This window comes from Pinus tabuliformis, chromosome 1_2 (assembly GCF_031772625.1).
Source record: "Pinus tabuliformis cultivar Carrire ecotype Pingquan chromosome 1_2, CPIR1, whole genome shotgun sequence".
Taxonomy (NCBI): domain Eukaryota; kingdom Viridiplantae; phylum Streptophyta; class Pinopsida; order Pinales; family Pinaceae; genus Pinus; species Pinus tabuliformis.
The window spans coordinates 771814054-771829729 of NC_142298.1; the positions used below are offsets into that span (position 1 = coordinate 771814054).

General features: G+C 35.7%; 1 non-coding gene across 1 annotated transcript; it reads left to right on the forward strand.

The window, feature by feature from the left end:
* Positions 1-15337: 15337 nt before the first annotated feature.
* Positions 15338-15409, forward strand: TRNAQ-CUG (transfer RNA glutamine (anticodon CUG)). The gene has a single exon. It is a non-coding gene; the product is annotated as a tRNA-Gln (tRNA).
* Positions 15410-15676: the final 267 nt, after the last annotated feature.

Below are 15676 nucleotides of genomic sequence, written 5' to 3' on the forward strand. Positions count from 1 at the left end.
CAGAATATTATTTGATGTAGTATGATTTAGTTTACTTTCCTGCAAGTTAGTGATTAAATTACTTATGTCATTTTCAGGGATTGAAGTATGAATGAGTAGTTTAATCTTAGTTTCATTTTATGCAATTTCATTTCCTACAATTTAGATATCAAATTACTCAATTTGTTTATAATTACCTCCTATAGCCAGAGCGAGTCGAAAGGTGAGGGGTCAGAATATGAGTTGAAGTAGTGTGATTTAGTTTGCTTTGCTTACAGCCTTTGAATTGCTCTGAGTTCAGTTTTTATTTTCTTTTTATACAGCAGTAAGGATACTAGGCTTCATTGTCACTAGTTCACTGTTTTGGTACATTTTTATTTTCTTTTGGGAATTGATTTCATCACAGCAAATTTTGCAGCCTTTTTGAGAACTTTAAAGTTTGGAAAATCATTGTAGAAATCACCATTGCCATCCATACTTGACTTTCAATTCTGCCATCTCACATTAGGGAATCAACAGAAGATAAACCCAAAAACAAACCAAAAACTCAAAAACGACAAAGAACTAAGAAATCGGTTATCTTGCATATACAGTGCACTTCACTTCAGCAGTTTATGACTCTCGGATTGACATTTTAAATAGCAATTTAGGACACACTAAATTGACCAAACATCTGGGAGGCAGAAAGTCGATTTCTCGGCCATCAGAGGATCCAGAGGAGAGGCAACGTAATACCCAAGAGAGGTGATGCAGAAACCTTACCCAGAGTGATGCATTTCTATGCAGAGATCATGCAAAAGGGTGATGCAGAGCCTCCATAGCAAAAGGATCAATTATTGATTATCCAGTGATAGGGTGAGATCATTTCACTAGTGTTTTGTTTAGTATTCTCTCTGTATTGGATTGGTAGTTGAGCATCCTAGAATTGTACCCAGAATTTCTCCTGCATAATAATAAACCCTCTGAGTTGTTGCACCAGTTTTTCCATGTTGGGGTTTTCCAAGGACATTTTGTCCAAAAATAACTGTGTCCTATGTGTTGTATTTTTCTTTCTTGCTCAGTATTTGTTTCCGCATATATGTAAATTAAGTGAAGACTGAAGATGAATTTTCTTCGATATTTACCGTTGGACACAGTAAATAACTTGCATGATTTAATCAAGTAGGAGAAGCAACATCAGTTTGTTGCAGTAGGGATTTTGGCTTAGGAATTTTCACATATATCTGTATTCATTTGACTTCAATTGAAACTTTTATATATTTAATCCCATGATGGAAACTCTTAACCCTAAAAGGGATCAAATCACATATTTAATTACATGATGAGCTTGATCTGTTTCTTCAACTTGTCCTGACGATGAACCACACTGGTTGGTTCGAAACGCATCGACAAATGGTATTCCATGTGATTTTCGCCGAAGAATCTTCTCTAACTTGATATGGATCACAGAAACCTAAACTCTATCACATATTTAATTACATGATGAAAATATTTAACTGTGAAAGGGAGTAAATCATTAATTGAACTTTCTCAACCCATCACTATTTTATGAAAGGAGATGAAAGATTCTATGATATTAATCTCCATCCATATTTCTTTAGGACACACCTATAGAACCAATTGATAAAGCAAAGCATAGGGTTTTCTTTAAACAACAATTCATCATCAATGAAGAGTAAATGGGTTAGAATTAAATTCCTTCCCAATTTTATCCATTTTAAGCCTTAAGAGGAAGGCGTATGAATTGGGTGTCTACTAACTTTTCAACCAAAAGAAATAAAAAGAGAGTTAAAGGACACCACCGCCTCTAAATGACTTGGAAAATGTAATAGTAGAGCTATTAATAAATCAGGAAAATGAAATAGAACAATAGCATCCCTCCACTCAATTGCCTCATGGATCTATATACCATTTAAAAGAATGAAATTTCTAGCATGAAATAAGTTTAAGCCTTCTTGATGTATCTATCTACCATTCAAAAATAAAATGAAATTACTCACATGATATAACATGGTATAATATAGGTTTAAGAATTCTTGATATAGGAAGAGCTTAAGAGATATGTCATTTATGAGATAATATAGGTTTAAGTCTTCTTGCTATAACTTTAAACTTATTTTTATAAATAAAATTACATAATAAGATAGGCCTAAAAGCTTTAAATGATTTAGGGATGTTTATTTTGCGAATCATGGTACAAAATGTGGTTTAGATGACACCAAATACCTTCTCAAATTTTCTAGATTCTTTAATAACCAATGATCACCATCTCTAAACAGAGTTTTCTCACCCATCTAGGTCAACATTTTTTCGTTTCTAGAAATCAATAGTTCTTTTTCTAATTATTCGTTGATTATTTCATATACTAGCTTTTTTTAACCATTCACCCATTTGGGCTAGGTTTTTTTGTCTTTCTAGAAATGAATCAATGACTTTCTCTAATGCTTCCTTGGTTATTTCATACATTAGCTCTTTTTAACTATGATCTATAAATATAGGAAAATATTGTCTCCAAGGGTTCCTTGAAAAGATTTTGAAGCTAACCTACAACCAACTCTTTGAAGATTCTTTGTAAATATTTTGACATTGATTTACAACTACCTCTACAATGTCCTTAAAACTTTGTGACTTGCTATCCATCACCATTCACTATTCATCGCCTCTCCAAGGATTACTCTATAATGTCCTTAAACTTTATTCACTATTCATGACACTCTAGAAGCATTCTTCTTTCGATGAGTAAGTAAGACTCCCAAATGAATAATAATAAAATGACATTTAAACAAATTACTAATATTGAAAAAAAATCATTGATGGTTGTTAATGCCTCTTGGGTTGTGGTTTCATAAACCTTGAGTTAGTGTAACAAACATTAACAAATAAAAAGAAAATAATTTTTATATTTAAAAATATATATATTTTTAAATAATATCAATAATTTTTATTAAATAATTTTTATTTGATATTTTGATTTTTAGTAAGACTTAAAACTATTTTTACTGCTCTTTATGATAATGTTATCCCAACTCATATTTAGTGTCAGGTAATGATTTGGATGCTGAGGAGATTTAATAGGGGAGGAATGCGCATTGGGCACTCTGCAATATACTTGCCCATCATCTCTTCACTTAGGAACATGAACAGTCCAATGCAGCAAGATGGATCGCTGAAATCTCTACCAAAAATTGCCACATTATCTCCTCCCTTTGCTGCCTCTCCCACCACCTTCACATAACTTATCCTCTAGATATTCCTTCCTCTTCTTTCCCTGGCCCTTAGACCTTTGTCTTTGTTCCCCTTGGATCCTCCTTGCCTTCCACCGTCTATGTGAATGATGGTTATATCTCTCCGGCTCACAGATCGTTGTAAACCTTGTCTCCTCCCACACACACCCAACTGACTACCTCTAGCTTCCAGGAGCTCCCCTCCTCGTCCATGTCGGCATGGGTGCTACATTATTGAAGAACAACCTACAACTAGTCCTTTCAGCACTAGAGATGTTGTCACAACCAACCTATCAAGAGATGAACAAATTCCGCAGCAACAGGTCAACGCTCCTCCTGGTCTTCATGGCTCCAACCAAGCTTATTCAGGTTCTGTTTAGCATGGCATGTTTTGATGTTTGTTTTCTTTATGACTGTTTGTTGAACATCAGCTATGGTTCACCACAATTCTCTGGTCTCTGGTTTTGTTTCTCTTAGACGTTGAAATGGTTTCAAACTGTGAATTTTTTAATGGTTATTTTGGTTTCCCCTTCCAAGGGAAAAGAACTTCCCGCTACATATTTCTAAAGCACCCTCCTTCTTCTACTCTATGTATTTTCACCAGTTAATATAATGTAATCTATTTGCAAACAAAAAAATACTTAAAACTATATTTAATTAATTAAGAACTCATATTCCTAAATAAGAAAATAAAGTAATGATCAAAAACAAGTAACGAGAGAAAAATTCTACCCATTACAAATCATTAACGGTTATTTGCTGTCCTTACTAAAGATTAAAGACCAACTTCCAACTTATAATCACTTGTGGATAAAGATACTTCTATTTTATCACAAAGATCAGAGCTCGCCTTTAACAGAAAGATATCTCTATTTTATCTCTCAACTTTTTGAAGTCTATTTTCATACAAATATAACGTCTAGTGCAAATTAACCCAAATCCCGCTCTTTTCATTGTGAAATTCTTGGCTCAGAAAAGTAGCCATTGTACGTAGAAGTAACCATGTCCAAATGTCTTATTTATGTGGAATAATTGTCCTCACTAATGATTAAAGGCTAAGTTATAATCACTTTTGCAGAAAGATATCTATATTTTATCACAAAGCTAAGAGCTCATCTTTAACCGAAAGATATCTCTATTTTATAACACAATTTTTTGAAGTCTGTTTTAATACAAATATGACATCTCGTGCAAATTAACACAAATCCCGCTCTATTCATTGTGAAATTCTTGAATCAGAAAAGTAGTGCCATTGTTAGTAAAAGTAGCTATGTCCAAATGTCATATTTATGTGGCATCGAAATCGTATACAGTTTCTTACATAGAATCAAAAACCCATTAATGATGTTTGAGGTTCCATTGTCCACAAACCAGGACATTGGATACTGAATCAAATAACCCAAATTCAAAATCTCATGGGAGCTTTTTTTTGGGAATCCAGAAAATTAGCGCCACTGTTAGTAAAAGTAGCTATGCCCAAATGTCACTGTTAGTAAAAGTAGCTATGCCCAAATGTCATTTTTTTTTCCAGATGAACAAAGCAGTTATATATTCATTCATGGAGTAGGACATTACATATCTTCAGATACAAAGATACAAAGACTGCATAGAGAGCCTTTTATCACCATACAAAAATACTGCTGATACAAACTATTGAGTTGTTTAGGTGTTCCCACAAAGATACAAACTATTGAGTTGTTTAGGTGTTCCCACAAAAATCACCAAAAAGATACAATTTGAAAAAGAGACCTGTTCCATCTTCCTAGCTTCAAAAAACAGGAAAATTTTAAATTCAGCATAGAATCAACCCAAGTGTATTATCTAGGAATTGGGAATACCCCAGCTTCATGCCATATCTCCTGCATTTTAATGATCACATGAAATCCATCAAGCTCTGCACTCAAACCAAGTTTTGATAATCTGTTTGCCTCAGAATTTAGGTTCCTGCTTATGTGCTGTATGGAGGGTTGATTGAGGGAACTCCAAATTTGCTTGATCTGATTTAGCCAACCTTGTAGAGAGGATTTATGGATATTAGCATATGATCCAACATAATCAATAACAGTCTTGGAGTCACCCAAAACATGTATGTTTTGTATGTCCAGAAATTTAGTGAACCATAGAAGTCCCCATAGTGCCATCACTTCTGCCTTTGTGTTGGTTCCAAAGCCAGCTCCCCAGTGTACATGGTATGATAACTCAGGATGTATATAGATGATGAATCCGCATCCACATTTGTGTTCCTGTGAAGCCCCATCGAAGTAGCTGGTTGGATATACCATCTCTAGAATTTCCAATGGGCGAGTGGGATGTTGTTTTGGGGCGATTTGTAATACAAATTTTGACTTTTGAAGTATTTTCGTTAGCACAATCGACCCAGTTCCCTGTGATTGTTGAAGATAATGTTGTTGCACCATTTCCATATTTCCCAAATGAAAATAGCAGGGATGAGTCTTCGCGGGCCAGATTGGTTGCTCCACCATGTCAACCAGAGCTCTATATCACAAATGTTCGGCCCAGGTGGCCAATTTTGTGTTCCAAATGTTTCCATAGGATGGAGACCTCTTTACATGTTCTGAAGAGATGAGTATTGTCTTCAACAGCATTTCCACATAGTACACAGTAACCTGGGCCAGACCAGTTCCTCTTTTGGAGGTTTTCCCAGGTCAAGTTCTTGTTCTTCCAAACAAGCCAGAGAAAGATTGTGTTTTTTATGGGAAGGTGTGGGCTCCAAAATTTAGCGAACCATCCATCCCCGGGTGGTTTGTTTGCAGATAGCAAAGTTGATAGTATGCATCAGCAACCACAATATTATTTTCCGACAATTTACCATTCCAGGTAATCGAGTCACATGCCGCTTCTCTGTAGAGACCCACCAGTCTCATTTGTGTGCAGATGTGCTTCCAATCATCCGCATCAGAGCCTGAAAGATTTAAATCAGCTACATTTTTCCAGACTGGGCAGTCGTTTTCCCAAGCAGAAATAATTTGGTGCCAGAAGAAGGTCCCATTTCGATGGAATGTTTCTATGATGTGATCCGGGAGGGGATCGATGTCTAACAGTCCTCGAATGTGGTTGCAGCCAATAATAATATGATGCCCAGTGCCAAGTTTCCAAGCCAGCATATTAATAAAAGTATTTTCAATCTTTGTGAAGCTGCGCCAAATAGCAGAGCCAACAGCTTTGCCGATATGGCCATTACGCAACCAGACTTTAAAGTCCATGTTCTTTAGGTATTTTTTTTATGACATGGCTCCAGATATAGTTCCCAAAAATCCCGCGCCATATGGATTTTAAAAGAAGAGCTTGCCCAAAATGGCGGAGATCGAGGCTGCCCCATCCATCCATATGTATTTTAAAAGAAGAGCTTGCCCAAAATGGCGAAGATCGAGGCTGCCCCATCCATCCATTTTCTTTGGTAGAGTAATGTAGTGCAGCTTTGATAAATGATACTTCTTCCGCTGCTTCATGCCGGACCAAATAAAATTTGCTGTGATTCCGTCTAATTTCTTAATGATGGCAACAGGAAGTTGGAACAAATGCACCCAATATATGTTGAGTTGTGTTATTACAGCTTGGATCAGAGTATAACGTTCTCCCATAGAAAGACACTTGTTTTCCCAACCGGAAAAGGAAGTATCTGTCGACTAGCCATTGCCAGTGCAAAATTCTGTACTCAGTGTTTTAAATGAAAACCAAGATATTTAAGACAAAAGGAAAAGCAATCAGAAGAAATACCAAATAAGTTAGCAATATATGGGATAGTCTCAGAAATTTCCAGTGCATGCATTATATGGGATAGTCTCAGAAATTTCCAGTGCATGCATTATAACCGATTTGGTTTAATTTGGTTTGATTCATTCTGAGTCCCGAAGCATTTCCAAATTTATAAAAAAAATTGAAATAAATGCAGCCAAGCAAACCTGTTAAAAAACCCCATGATGAGCACAACATGCAAAAAAAACTGTGAGATATCTGGATGTTTCTGTCAATCTTCAGAGAGAGAAGAAGCCCGTAGCTACTGCAACGGATATGTGCAGACTAAGCCCATCCAGTTCTAGAATGAATAAAAGAGGCGATAGTAAACAACCTTGCCTGAGGCCCCTGCCAGCTCTGAAAAAAGAAGTCCGGTATCCATTGATAACATCGAAATCGTATAAAGTTTCTTACATAGAATCAAAAAGCCATTAATGATGTTTGAGGTTCCATTGTCCACAAACCAGGACATTGGATACTGAATCAAATAACCCAAATTCAAAATCGCCTGGGAGCTTTTTTTGGGAATTTTTCTTCGATCTGTGTTTGATAGTTTACAGAAAATTTTCGATTTTTCTTTGGTTGGTGTGTCAAGAGGCCTTGGTATGAAGGAGATGTGCAAGTTTTTTTATCTCTTTAATAAATATAAATTATAAAAATATTCACTCAGTAGATCCATTTTATTCGGGATTTATTTGGTGTAGAAAAAGATTAAATCTTTTTAAATCTAAACTTTCTTTTTAGAGTATTGAGGAAAAATTTATACCTCTAAAAATTTAATCCCACTAAACTCATAATAAATCCAAAATTAAATAAAACTGAACTAATTTACATAAATAACAAAATTTCCTCCGCTTCCTAATAGGATCAAGTTTTGGAAAGGAACATACTTTTATTAAGGACGGTTAAAATTCTATGGCATTCCCTTAAAAAACCTTAAAAAAAAATTCAATCAGAGAATATATGTATATTGTTGTTTTTACTTCGATCTACTTTGGGTTGTTTACAAAAATTACAAAATATACGTGGGAGAGATTCGAGCTATTGCCCTCTCGGTGAGTTAAATTTCGGAAGTGAATAGACTTGTATTGTGAGACCAGGGAGGGTTAGAATACTATGACATTGTTTTAAAAAACTCAAACAGAGATAAATGTATAGAAAGTGGACCGCGAAGTTGAGAAAAAACAAGTTCAACATGGAATAACTAAAGCTGGTATGTAAATGGCCCAATTTAATAACTACATTTGAGAAAATACCCTCGTCTTTTCTTTTTCCTCTAAAGTGATCTTTCACAGTTGATAATATGATATTGAAAATATTTTATGGAGTAATGTGTGCTTTCATTGAGTGTCTGATTTTTAGTTTTCAAATTTAGACATTTTATTAATAAATAATATTGATGTGCTTTAGAATGAAAATTTTCACCGTTAATAATATGATATTGAGAATTTTTTTACGGAGTACTGTTTGTTTTGATTGAGGTATCTAATTTTTAGTTTTTGTATTCGAAAACAGGGAAAGTGTTGGCCTCGAACACCGAACAAACACTGAAAACTTCAGCATTAATAATATGACATTGAGAGCTTTTTATGAAGTATTGTACGTTTTCATTGAGGTGTTTAACTTTTAGTTTTCTGTCCGGGAAAATGGGTGAAGTGTTCGACGGGCGAAGTGTTCGACTCAAATATCGAAAGACGAGTAAAATGTTCACCGCAAACATCAAAAACGTGTGGAGTGTTTATCTCAAACATCTTCAAATTTAAAGTTTTTATTAATAAATAATATTGATGTGCTTTAGAATGAATTTTGAAGTGTTTATCTCAAACATCTTCAAATTTAAAGTTTTTATTAATAAATAATATTGATGTGCTTTAGAATGAATTTTTTCACCGTTAATACTATGATATTGAGAACTTTTTATGGAGCACTGTTTGCTTTGATTGAGGTGTCCAATTTTTAGTTTTATGTATCTGAAAACAGGGGAAGTGTTTGCCTCAAACACCGAACACTTCACCGTTAATAATATGACATTGAGAACTTTTTATGGAGTATTGTATATTTTGATTGAGGTGTCTAATTTTTAGCTTTCTGTTTTGGAAGACGAGTGAAGTGTTCGTTTCAAATATCGAGTAAGTGTTCACTTCAAACATCGGACATCTCAATGAGAGTACAAAGTGTCAAACCATATATGTATTTACCATATATGTATTTTTCTCTTATGTATCGAGAAATTTTTTTTGGTCAAATTGTAATATTTTGCTGTTTAAAATGTGTTTTTAATTACATATATGGATTGACTTTAACAAATCTATGAGGCAATCAGATTGTGGAGAGTTCACAACTCACACTTGTGATTCCAAAAACTCTATGCAGAATTTTAGGCAAATTCAGTTGGAAATATGCCCAAAAAAACTCCAAAAAGTAGATAGACTGCTGCATTTTTTAAAGGATACTTCTGTTAACCCACATTTGAAGAGATTACAACTCAAACTTGTGATTATAACAAATCCATGCAAGATCCTAAAAAAATTCAATTGAAAAATATACCCAAAAAATATACAAATTCAATCAGAAAACATGTTTAAGAACCCATAAATTCAATTAGAAAATATGCCCGCGGAAACTCCCAAACAGAGTTAAGAGTGACCTAGGCCAAAACATAGGTAAAAATAACCTAGGCATTAAAGATACGACTTTGTGAATAAGACGGGGGCAACTAAGAGTGACCTAACATAGGTAAGAGTGACCGAGGCCAAAACATAGGTAAAAGTGACCTAGGCCAAAACATAGGTAAAAGTGACCTAGGCATTAAAGATACGACTTTGTGAATAAGACGGGAAACTAAGAGTGACCTAGACATTAAAAGATACGACTGTGTGAACAAGACAGAGGCAACTAAGGACTGTGTGAACAACACAGATGCAACTAAGAGTTTATTCACAGGGGCAACTTTGTGAATAAGACGGGCAACTAAGAGTGACCTAGACATTAAAAGATACGACTATGTGAACAAGACAGAGGCAACTAAGGACTGTGTGAACAAGACAGAGGCAACTAAGAGTTTATTCACAGGGGCAACTAAGAGTAACCTAAACAGAGTTAAGAGTGACCTAGGCATTAAAAGATACCACTGTGTGAACAAGACAGAGGCAACTAAGGACTGTGTGAACAAGACAGAGGCAACTAAGAGTTTATTCACACGGGCAACTAAGAGTAACCTAGCCTAAGATGGGCGACTGTTCGTCAATAAGACAGGGGCAACTAGAAACTGTGTGAACAAGACAGAGGCAACTAAGAGTTTATTCACAGGGGCAACTAAGAGTAACCTAAACAGAGTTAAGAGTGACCTAGGCATTAAAAGATACCACTGTGTGAACAAGACAGAGGCAACTAAGGACTGTGTGAACAAGACAGAGGCAACTAAGAGTTTATTCACACGGGCAACTAAGAGTAACCTAGGCTAAGATGGGCGACTGTTCGTCAATAAGACAGGGGCAACTAGCAACTAAGGACTGTGTGAACAAGACAGAGGCAACTAAGAGTAACCTAGGCTAAGATGGGCGACTGTTCGTCAATAAGACAAGTAACCTAAACAGAGTTAAGAGTGACCTAGGCATTAAAAGATACCACTGTGTGAACAAGACAGAGGCAACTAAGGACTGTGTGAACAAGACAGAGGCAACTAAGAGTTTATTCACACGAGCAACTAAGAGTAACCTAGGCTAAGATGGGCGACTGTTCGTCAATAAGACAAGGGCAACTAGCAACTAAGGACTGTGTGAACAAGACAGAGGCAACTAAGAGTAACCTAGGCTAAGATGGGCGACTGTTCGTCAATAAGACAAGGGCAACTAGCAACTAAGGACTGTGTGAACAAGACAAAGGCAACTAAGAGTAACCTAGGCTAAGATGGGCGACTGTTCGTCAATAAGACAAGGGCAACTAGCAACTAAGGATTGTGTGAACAAGACAGAGGCAACTAAGAGTAACCTAGGCTAAGATGGGCGACTGTTCGTGAATAAGACAAGGGCAACTAGGCAACTAGCAACTAAGGACTGTGTGAACAAGACAGAGGCAACTAAGAGTAACCTAGGCTAAGATGGTCAACTGTTCGTCAATAAGACAAGGGCAACTAGGGGTGACAGGCATCACTATTAATGGACAGGGGAAATCAAGATGTCAAATACTTTCATGTCAGAACCCAAGGCTCCCGCAGACATGCTCCTATGAGTGGGGACGAAGGATATTGAACATTAAAGTTTAACTCATCGTAAACAAGGTGGGACAATGATCAATTTAATCTATGTGCAGAAAGTCCTCTTCCTCTGAACCTCGCTTAGCTCCAGCGTATCATTTCAGAATTCAATCATGGTATTTAAGTCGAGTGGGGTTATATCTCGATGTATCCTCTGTTGATGGATCTAACGAGTAGATTGCTGGTGGATGTTATCAAAGAGAAATAAATTTGTTATAGAAATGTATTAATGGGGAAATCTGAGGTATATTGGTTTGAATTAGGTTTATGGTTTTTTTCTTTAAAAAGCTAATTACTCTATTGGGCAGATAGAACATGGAGCCTACATCATGGATCATTCTTAGTCAACGAAGAATTAAATAAAATTCTTTAATCAACGAAGAATAAATCAATCTTATTATTTTTTACTCTTTCGTTTTTTTCTCTTTTTTATATTTTATAATTTCTTCCATTTAATATAATTCTTGGTTATATACTAATTATCAATATTTTTTATTATAATAATTTCCTTTTTTAATGGGCAGGTTGTTTTGGTTATATACCATTATCAATATTCTTTATTATAATAATTTCCCTTTTTAATGAGAGCTTATTATTTATAATAAAAGAATTTAGACCTGATAACTCTAACATCTTGATGTAGGAGTATCCAAGCATCTTAATGGAAAACTTAAAGAAAGAAAACACATAGACGACCATGTGGACAACCAGGCCAACCATGAACCCAATTCAGTTAGTAAACTAATTTTAGTTCAAAAATCAATTAAAATTGAATGTATGCATAAAGAATTGGTTCGAGCATCAAGAAAAGGGGAGAACAGGTGCGCGTGGAGAGAGGCCGAGCGGCGGCAGAGGACGAGGATGGGGCAGGGGCCGAGGCTTCCCCGACTCGTCCCCATCACTGAGGCTGAGTACTTTTCATCAATTGTGCTTAAGGAGGCCACCGCCGCCCTGTCTGCCTTGATGGAGCTGCAGCCTGAGAGGGCCGTACAAAGATCGGCGTCGTTAGCATCATCAGCCCTGTCTGCTTTGACGGACCAGCATGAGGCGGCCGTAGAACAGTCGGGAGTGGATTCAATTTTGGGGGAACCAAAGACAGAACAGCCAGAAATTATTTCAATCTCCGAATCGCAAGTAGCTGTTCAGCCAGATGTACCTGTAATTACTGCTGAAAACTATAAGACAGTAGAAAAAGGTAAAGACGAAGCTATTCTGGATGAGGAGGATAATGCTTGTGAACACAATGGTCCAGCACGATTGCAGCCACATAAGAGTTATCCCGTTGATCCTGATAATGTGAATCTGGATGAGGGGTGGGAGATTATAGATGCATAAGAGATGCATTAGTTGTTTTGTTATGCTGCATTTTTGGGATTAAAACAACTGTCCAGAAAGTCTATTCATATGTTGGAATGATATTGACAAGGTAACTTTGGATACTAATGGAGGTGAAGATGAGTCGTTAGGCAAGTGCAAATCGGATTGCAAACTAGCTCATGCGCGAAGTCACGTCAGAGCGTGAGGAAGTAGGGTAGCCCAGATTATTAACGGTTTCAATACCTATACAAAGAATAGGCAAATTGTAATGACGTTTATTGATTGTTAAATTTTATCTTCTCGTGGTTTTAAATTCATGAAATATCTGGAAGCTGTGTCTAAAGATATTTTTCTTTATCTGCTGTGTGATTTATGCTTCATATCACAATGTGTCTGTGATGTTCTTGCGCCATCCGGGTTTGTTCTGGCGAGGGCTTTCAGTGTTCCAAATAAGGCTTTGTGGGCCCATAACCCACATGCCTCAAGGACGATTTATTGGAGAAATGGGATTTTGGTTCACCCCAGAATCCCGTCCCATCACATCTCTTTCCTCGCACTTTTATAATCTTTTTTTAATTACTTTGCTACATTGGTCCCTGAGTATAAGTGGAGTGTCCACCCGAAATATTGGATAATATCCTCCCCAACTCACACATTGACAATATCCAGAAATATCACCATGTAAACTAAAAAAAATTAAAAAGTCATGAAAAAATAGTTTAAGCAATAAAATATCCATTCTCACTCTTATCACCAAATCTTGAATATAAATAACAATGTAATTCACAAGTTTTAAACATGAAAAACACTCTGGTACAAGTAGAGCAAATAGTAAAGTAGAATGCAAATGGTGGAGAATCTGAATACAAATACTCTATCGGTAAACTCTAACAACAACAAATATAATGACAAAGTTAATATAAAAATAAACACACCATCATTAAGCTAATCTAAGCCATGTAAATTTAAAAGCAAAAACAAGAGTCAAAATATACAATTATAGGCTTAGCTGGCCAAACATAATAACTTTCTTATATATATAAAATATGGAATCATCAGTAACTTATGCAACCATTTTTGCTCATATAAATTACTTAGCTTTTGCTTAGTCTTAAGGAGTAAAGAGACCTAGAGTTGGAGTCCATTTGTTAGATTAAGGGACCTAGAGTTGGAGTCAATTGGTTAGATTAAGCATAAATTATCTGTTTAGGTTTTGCTCATATAAATTACCTAGCTTTTGCTAAGTCTTAAGGAGTAAAGGGACCTAGAGTTGGAGTTAATTTGTTAGACTAAGTATAAATTATCTGTTTAGGGTTCGTTTCTTCGGTATTGTTTGCCATTGGTCTTGAATTTTCTTTATCTTCAGAAGAAGAAGGTGCTAACTGTACATTTCTTTTCCATTTATTTGCAAAATGGTTATATTTATGGATTGATTTACACTGGAAGGGCAACTGCTTATGGACTAGTTGTTGTACACATTGTTTGTAGTTGTCTAAGGGTGAAAGAATTGTTTTGGCAAGCACTTTTGCTAAATCTACTTCTACACAGATTTTTGCACAAACAAACATGTCATCCTTTAACCTAATCTGGTTTATATAGCAACCCAAAAAGTTGTCAATGTTGTACAATGAATTGTCATTTGAACAGTGAAGGGGCAGATGTGAAAAACAAACTCAAACCAAAACTACAAAAGGGACATCATATTCAAGATTGGAAGTTGTAGTCCAGCAATTTAAATGCATTCCACAAATTTTTGAACGAACAAACATGTCATCCTTTAACCTAATCTGGTTTATTTAGCAACCCAAAAAGTTATCAATATTGTACAATAAATTGTCATTTGAAGATGTGAAGGACAAACTCAAACCAAAACTACAAAGGGGACATCATATTCAAGATTGGAAACTGTAGTCCAACAATTTAAATGCATTCCACAAATGCAAAATAAATAGGGGTTGTTTGTGAAAATTATGTCTCATCTTCATTGGCTTTAAAAAATATATATATGTAAAATCCATTTTCGCGAAAATACTGTGTAAACCTTCCCTGGGTAAAACTTACCAGTTTCTCTATACCAAAATTGCCATTGACATGAGGGATAGCCAAATACTAGTGAAATGGCCAACTAAACAATGTTCAACAAGTGCAACTGACATTTTCCTTGAATATGGCATGGGTAGAGGAAACTCAACAATATTTTCCAACCTTATGACGAGGTTTGATGCTGGGGTTTCGTGGACTTCCTGATTGTTGAAACAAGAGCTCCTAAAGCAGAAGCCCTGTAATCTTAAAGGAATCTCCTTCCAGAAACCTAATCCGTTGAGGTTGATCATGGCAGTAGATGTGTATGGTGGGGGAGCACAACAGTCAATGGAGAACACGCAAAAACAGGGGTCTGCAAGTCCCACCCATAAGCTGATGGTTACTTTGGTAAAGCAATGTTATATATTTCAAATAATAGACAAGGAGTACTTTGTTGTTTAGTAGAATTTGAGTAGTTATTATGGCAATAATTGAAGTTACGAAAAAACTGTTATATATATATATTTATGGGAGAGAGTAAAACCCATCGTCCCTTTTTAATCATATTAACGTTTAAAAATGAGATATTCACTAATTCCTAAACATCTCTGTTTTCTACTATACTGCTTTCAAGAGTTGTTTTCATACATATATGACGTATCAGGAAAATTTATCCGATTTTAGCTCGTGAGACTCAGAAATTCAGCGTGAACGTTTCTCGCATCGTGGGCAATTTCCAAATTATCATGATATATAGAGATAATGACAAGTCAGACATATCGATGGTTCCATGGTCTAGTGGTCAGGACATTGGACTCTGAATCCAGTAACCCGAGTTCAAGTCTCGGTGGAACCTATATTTTCATATTTAGTCTTCGATCTCACTTGTGAAAAATCAATCAATCAATATATATTATAAATAAACATCGTGACCTGCAAACTTCAGAAAAACGAGTTTATATTTTGTCTTCGATCTGCCTTGTAAAAATTCAATCAAACAATATATATTATAAATAAACAACGTGACCTGCAAATTTCCGAAAAACGAGTTTAACAGAGATTAAGATATTCAATCAAACAAATACATATTATAAAATACGTATGATATATAAAGACGAGTTTA